The sequence below is a fragment of the Marmota marmota genome, unplaced genomic scaffold (assembly GCF_001458135.2).
Source record: "Marmota marmota marmota unplaced genomic scaffold, marMar, whole genome shotgun sequence".
NCBI lineage: Eukaryota > Metazoa > Chordata > Mammalia > Rodentia > Sciuridae > Marmota > Marmota marmota.
In genome coordinates, this window is record NW_026000000.1 from 12,556,072 (window position 1) to 12,562,419 (window position 6,348).

Genomic DNA, 6,348 nt, shown 5'->3' on the forward strand with positions numbered 1-6,348 from the left:
CTTGGTGGCAGTAACTTGGCACAGTGACCACCCAACACAGAAACAGCTCTCAGTTGGGCAGGTGTGGAGTGTGGCCACTTGGTGTGAGCCTGGGTGTGGGAGATCCTGCAGTTGGGAACTTCTAAGTGAGAGGGAGATAATACTGGCTGCTCAAGTCAGACGAGAGGTCCCCAAAAAAGACCCGTGAAGTGCCATCTCCCTGCAGGAACTGGTGAGTGGCACTCCCCGCTTCCAGACGCCCTACATCAGGACCAGTCTTCCCATCCTGGTTATCTACACCATCCTGAGGGCAGAGACACCAGCTTAGAATAGACAACCCCACCTATTGGATGAGAAGAAAAACAGAAGATACAGATCTCTAAAACTAGCAACAACCCGTTTCTTCTTTCGAGTATTTTTTTTTCTTTCTCTTCTACCACTCTATTCTCCAGCCCTCACATCCCCAACATATGTGAAACCAAGAACTTTGCATGAAATAGGACTTTGAGGACTGAGTTAGCTGAATAATATAATATAGAGGGGTTGTATATGTTCTTTTGTTTTCTTTCTTTTTTTCTTCTTTCATTTTTCTTTCCTCCTCCAAATATTACTATTTTAACATCCTGTATTTTTCTAAATACATGTGTGTTTGTTTTATGTACTCTGTCTTCCCATGTACTTGTGTACCCTAAATTACTTCCTGTCTATTCTCTTGCTACTAACCCTCTTCACTAGATTTCTTTTTCACATTTCTTAAGATATATTAACTCTATATCCTCACATCCTTCCTCCTCAGCATATTGTCCTATGCCCCACCCCAGTGTCTACCGTAAGAAATTGTAAACCTTTTTATGAAACTACTGATTATATTTTAGATAATAATTGAATCCAACATGTCTCTACATTGAGAGTAAACATCTTAATAACAAAAAAAATTGTTCTTAGATGATATATTGTTGATATTGGGATCTGTTAACATTGTCCTTCCCCACAAAGGAGGGATCTGGGAACCCTACAAGAGCATTACAAATGTATAGGGTAAAAAAAAAAAAATAACACCCCAGACCCACAGAGCTGGAAAGGAAGACACAAAAGCAACATAAAAAGACAAGGGAACAAAGTACCACAAACAAATCAAGACACCACATCATTAGAATCATTGGCAGCCACAGCAGGAAAAAAATGACAGAGAAAGAGTTCAGGATATACATGGTTAAAATGTTCTGTGAACTCAAGGAATATATAAGAGAGCAAATACAAGCAGTGAAACATTACTGACTTCAACAAGGAACTGCATAAACAAAGTCAAGAAGAAAAGGATCACCTCAACAGGGAGATAGAGATTCTAAAAACAACAACAACAACAACAACATTAAATTAAATTTAAAAAATAAAAACAAACAAAAAACCCAGAAATCCTTGAAATGAAAAAAACAATAAACCAAACTAAAAGCTTAAATGAAAGCATCACCAACAGAGTAGACCACTTGAAGACAGGACATGACACCATGAAGATAAAAATATATAATCTTGAAAAGAACATAGAACACACTACTATAAAGGTAAGAAACCATGAACAGAACATTCAAGAAACATGGGATAGCATAAAAAGACCAAATTTAAGAGTTATTGGGATAGAGGAAGGCATAGAGGTCTAAATCAAAGGAATGAACAATCTATTCAATGAAATAATATCAGAAAGCTTTCCAAACATGAAGAATGAATTGGAAATCAAAATTCAAGAAGCCTACAGGACGCTGAAAGTACAAAATCCCAAGAGATCCACACCAAGGCACATTATATAAAAATGCCCAACACACATAATAAGGAGAGAATTTTAAAAGCCACGAGAGAAAGGAGTCAGATTACATACAGAGGAAAACCAATGAGGATAAGAGCAGATTTTTCAACACACACCCTGAAAGCTACAAGATCCTGGAACAATATATATCAAGCTCTGAAAGAAAATGAGTGCCAACCAAGAATCTTGTATCCAGCAAAATTAAGCTATAGATTTTAAGATGAAATAAAAACCTTCCATGATAAATGAAAGTTAAAAGAATTTATAGCTAGAAAACTGGCACTACAAAACATCCTTGGCAAAATATTCCATGAAGAGGAAAAACAAAACAACAATTAAAATCAGCAGAGGGAGGTAGTACCCTAAAGGAAAAACTAATTAAAGAAGAAAATTGAGTCAAGTTAAATAACAAAAATAAACAAATATGACTGGGAATACAAACCATGTCTCAATAATAACCCTGAATGTTAATGGGTTCAACTCACCAAACAAAAGACATAGGCTAGCAGACTGGATTTTTAAAAAGATCCAACAATATGCTGCCTCCAAGAGACTCATCCAACGGGAAAAGACATACAGACTGAAGGGGAAAGGTTGGTAAAAAGGTACCACTCACATGGACTGAGGAAGTAAGCAGGGGTTTCCATCCTCGTGTCAAATAAGTAGAGTTCAAGCAAAAGTTAACCAAAAGAGATAAAGATGGACATTACATACTGCTGATACCAATACTCTCCAATTTATTTCAGGAAATAGAAAAAGAGGCAGCAGGTCCAAACTCATTCTATGAGGCCAATATCACCCTGATTCCAAAACAAAGCAAAGACACATCAAAGAAAGAAAACTTCAGACCAATATCTCTAATGAACATAGATGCAAAAATTCTCAATAAAATTCTGGCAAATCAAATACAAAAACATATCAAAAAGATAGTACATCACAATCAAGTGGGGTTCATTTCAAGAATGTAAGGTTGGTTCAACATACAGAAATCAATAAATGTAATTCATTACATCAATAGACTCAAAGATAAGAATCATATTATCATCTCAATAGATGCAGAAAAAGCATTTGACAAAATACAGCACCTCTTTATGTTCAAAACACTAGAAAAACTAGGATTAACAGGAACATATCTCAACATTGTAAAGGCTATCTATGCTAAGCCTCAGGCCAACATTATTCTAAATGGAGAAAAATTGAAGGCATTCTCTCTAAAAACTGGAACAAGACAGAGATGCCCTCTTTCACCACTTCTACTTGACATAGTTCTTGAAACACTGGCCAGAGCAATTAGACAAAATAAATTAAAGAGATACATATAGGAAAAGAAGAACTTAAATTAGCACTATTTGCTGATGATATGATTCTATACCTAGAAGACCCTAAAAATTCCACCAGAAAACTTCTAGACTTAGTAAATGAATTCAGCAAAGTAGCAGGATATAAAATCAACACCCATAAATCAAAGGCATTTCTGTTCATCAGTGACAAATCCACAGAAAGGGAAATGAGGAAAATCACCCCATTTACAATAACCTAAAAAAAAAAAAATTGGGAATCACCATAACGAAAGAGGTGAAAGATCTATACAATAAAAACTACAGAACCCTATAGAAAGAAATCAAAGAAGACTATAGAAGATGGAAAGATCTACCTTGCTCTTGAATAGGTAGAATTAATATTGTCAAAATGACCATACTACCAAAAGCACTATCCAGATTTAATGAAATTCCAATCAAAATCCCAGTGGCATTCCTCATAGAAATAGAAAAAGCAATCATGAAATTCATCTGGAATAATAAGAGACCCAGAATAGCTAAAGAAACCCTTAGCAGGAAGAATGAAGCAGGTGGCATCACTATACCAGACCTTAAACTGTACTACAGAGCAATAGTGACAAAAATAGCATGGTATTGGCACCAAAACTGACTGGTAGACCAATGGTACAGAATAGAGGACCCAGAGACTAACCCACAGAATTAGAATCATCTTACATTAGACAAAGGTGCCAAAAGGGTGCATTGGAGAAAAGATAGCCTCTTCACCAAGTGGTGCTGGGAAAACTGCAAACCCATATGCAACAAAATGAAATTAAATTCCTATCTCTCACCATGCACAAAACTCACTCAAAGTGGATCAAGAACCTAGGAAATAAACCAGAGACTTTGCGTGTAATAGAAAAAAAAGTAGGCACTAATCTTCATCATGTGGGATTAAGCCCCAACTTCCTTAATAAGACTCCTACAAAGTTAAAACCAAGAATCAATAAATACGATAGATTCAAACTAAAAAGTTTCTTCTCAGCAAAAGAAACAATCGGTGAGGTGAATAGAGAGCCTACATTCTGTGAACAAATTTGTACTCCTCATACATCAGATAGAGCACTAATCTCTAGGGTATATAAAGAACTCAAAAAGCTAAGCACCAGAAAAACAAATAACCCAATCAACAAATGGCCCAAGGACATGAATAGACATTTCTCAGAAGAGGATATACAATCAATCAACAAATATATGAAAAAATGTTTATCATCTCTAGCAATAAGAGAAATGCAAATCAAAACTACTCTGTGATATCATCTCACTCCAGTCAGAATGTAAGCCATTATGAAGAGAAACAACAATAAGTATTGGTGAGGATGTGGGGAAATAGGTACGCTCATATATTGCTGGTGGGACTGCAAATTGGTGCAACCAATATGAAAAGCAGTAGGAGATTCCTTGGAAATCTGGGAATGGAACCACATTTCACATGGCTATCACTCTCCTAGGTCTATACCCCAGGACTTAAAAACAGCATATTAAAGTGACACAGCCACATCAATGTTTATAGCAGCACAATTCACAAAAGCTAAACTGTGGAGCCAACCTAGATGCCTTTCAGTGGATGAATGGATAAAAAAAAAAGTGGTACATATACATAATGGAATTTTACTCAGCAATAAAAGATAATAAAATCATGGCATTTGCACAGAAATGGATGGCATTGGAGAAGATAATGCTAGGTGAAGTTAGCCATTCCCCTCAAAAAAAAAAAAAAAAAAAAGCCAAAAGCCAAATGTTTTCTCTAATATAAAGAGGCTGATTCAAAGTGGGGTAGGAAGGGGGTCCATGGGAGGAATAGATGAACTCTAGATAGGGCAGAGGGGTGAGAGGGAAAGGGAGGGGGCAAGGGGTTAGCAAGGGTGGTGGAATGTGATAGACATCATTATCCAAAGTACATGTATGAAGACATGAATTGGTGTCAACATTTTATATACAACCAGAGATATGAAAAATTGTGCTATATATGTGTAAAAAGAATTGTAATGTATTCTGCTGTCATTTAATTTTTAAAAAAATTAAAAAAAAACTGTGGAAGAAATGCTAACTACAATAAAAGTTTTTGTTAAAAAAATAAGAAAAAATTAAAAGGGCTGGAGATATGGCTCAGTGGTAGAGTATCCCTGGGTTCAATTCCCAGTATCAAAATAAATAAGTAAATAATCCTAAAAGTTTTAACTTATAAACTTAGACATGGTGGGTCACATCTGAAGTCCAAGATACATGGAAGGCTGCGGTGGGAGAATTACTTGATCCCAGGAAACTGAGGCTAGCCTAGGTATACAGCATGACCCTCATCTTAAAAACAAAAGAGAAATGATTATGTGATTATAGATCAGGTATTTTAAAGTACCAGTATGATGTAAGGAAAAAGTATAAAACCCAGTTTTAAAATTCACATGGTTTCCCTATAAACAGTATACTAATAGTTCTAATTTTCTATTTATACTATGTGGAATGGGGGTTAAAAATTGGAGAAAGTATAGACTATTAAAAACTTTTCCAAGGTGAAGATTTCTAAGTCTTTAAATACTTTTCAAATACTGCTCAAATATTTGTTAATCAGGATCCAATATTCATATGAAGAAGAAAACAATTTAAAAATATCTAATCATCAGAATTATTAGGCTTTAAAGATAAAAGAATTTACACATAAGGTTTAACAACTATGAATATTTGGGCTGGGACGCAGCTGAGTAGTAGAGCACTTGTCTAGCATGTGCTCAGATCTGGGTCCAATCTCCAGCAATACAAAGAAGAACCTAATTAATATAATCAGAAATTTAAATCAATGAAAACATTAAATAAAATGCTTACTTATTTGTTCTTTATTCTCTGTTGGTTTCTGGGGATCTAAACCAAGGCCTTGCACATGCTAGGCAAGTACTGTGTTACTAAAATACATACCCAACCCTATTAATTCTTTATTCTCAAAAAAGATCTAAAACATGGGCCTGAGAATGTAGCTCACTGGTAAAGCACTTGTCTAGCATGCACAAAGAGAAAAAAAAAAAAATCCAAAACAGTTATCAAAATTATATACCCAAACAGAAAGATAAATTAGATAAATAATACTAAGTTAGAAACTATAAGAACAAAAAAGTAAAAAATTAGTAATTCATAATAAATCTCAAGAGGCATAAAACAGATTTCAGTTTGCATTATATATGAACACAGGTTTTGCTGAATTAAATATAAGATATCACTTTGCTAAATTTAAAAGCAAGAATTATAGAGAGAGAGGAG

The 6,348-nt window shown here is 35.0% G+C and overlaps 1 protein-coding gene across 14 annotated transcripts in view; it reads right to left on the reverse strand.

Moving 5' to 3' along the window:
* The window catches only part of LOC107153403 (ankyrin repeat domain-containing protein 26), a 113,011-nt gene that overhangs the window by 88,113 nt on the left and 18,550 nt on the right, over positions 1-6,348 (reverse strand). The gene's annotated exons all lie outside the window — the stretch shown is intronic.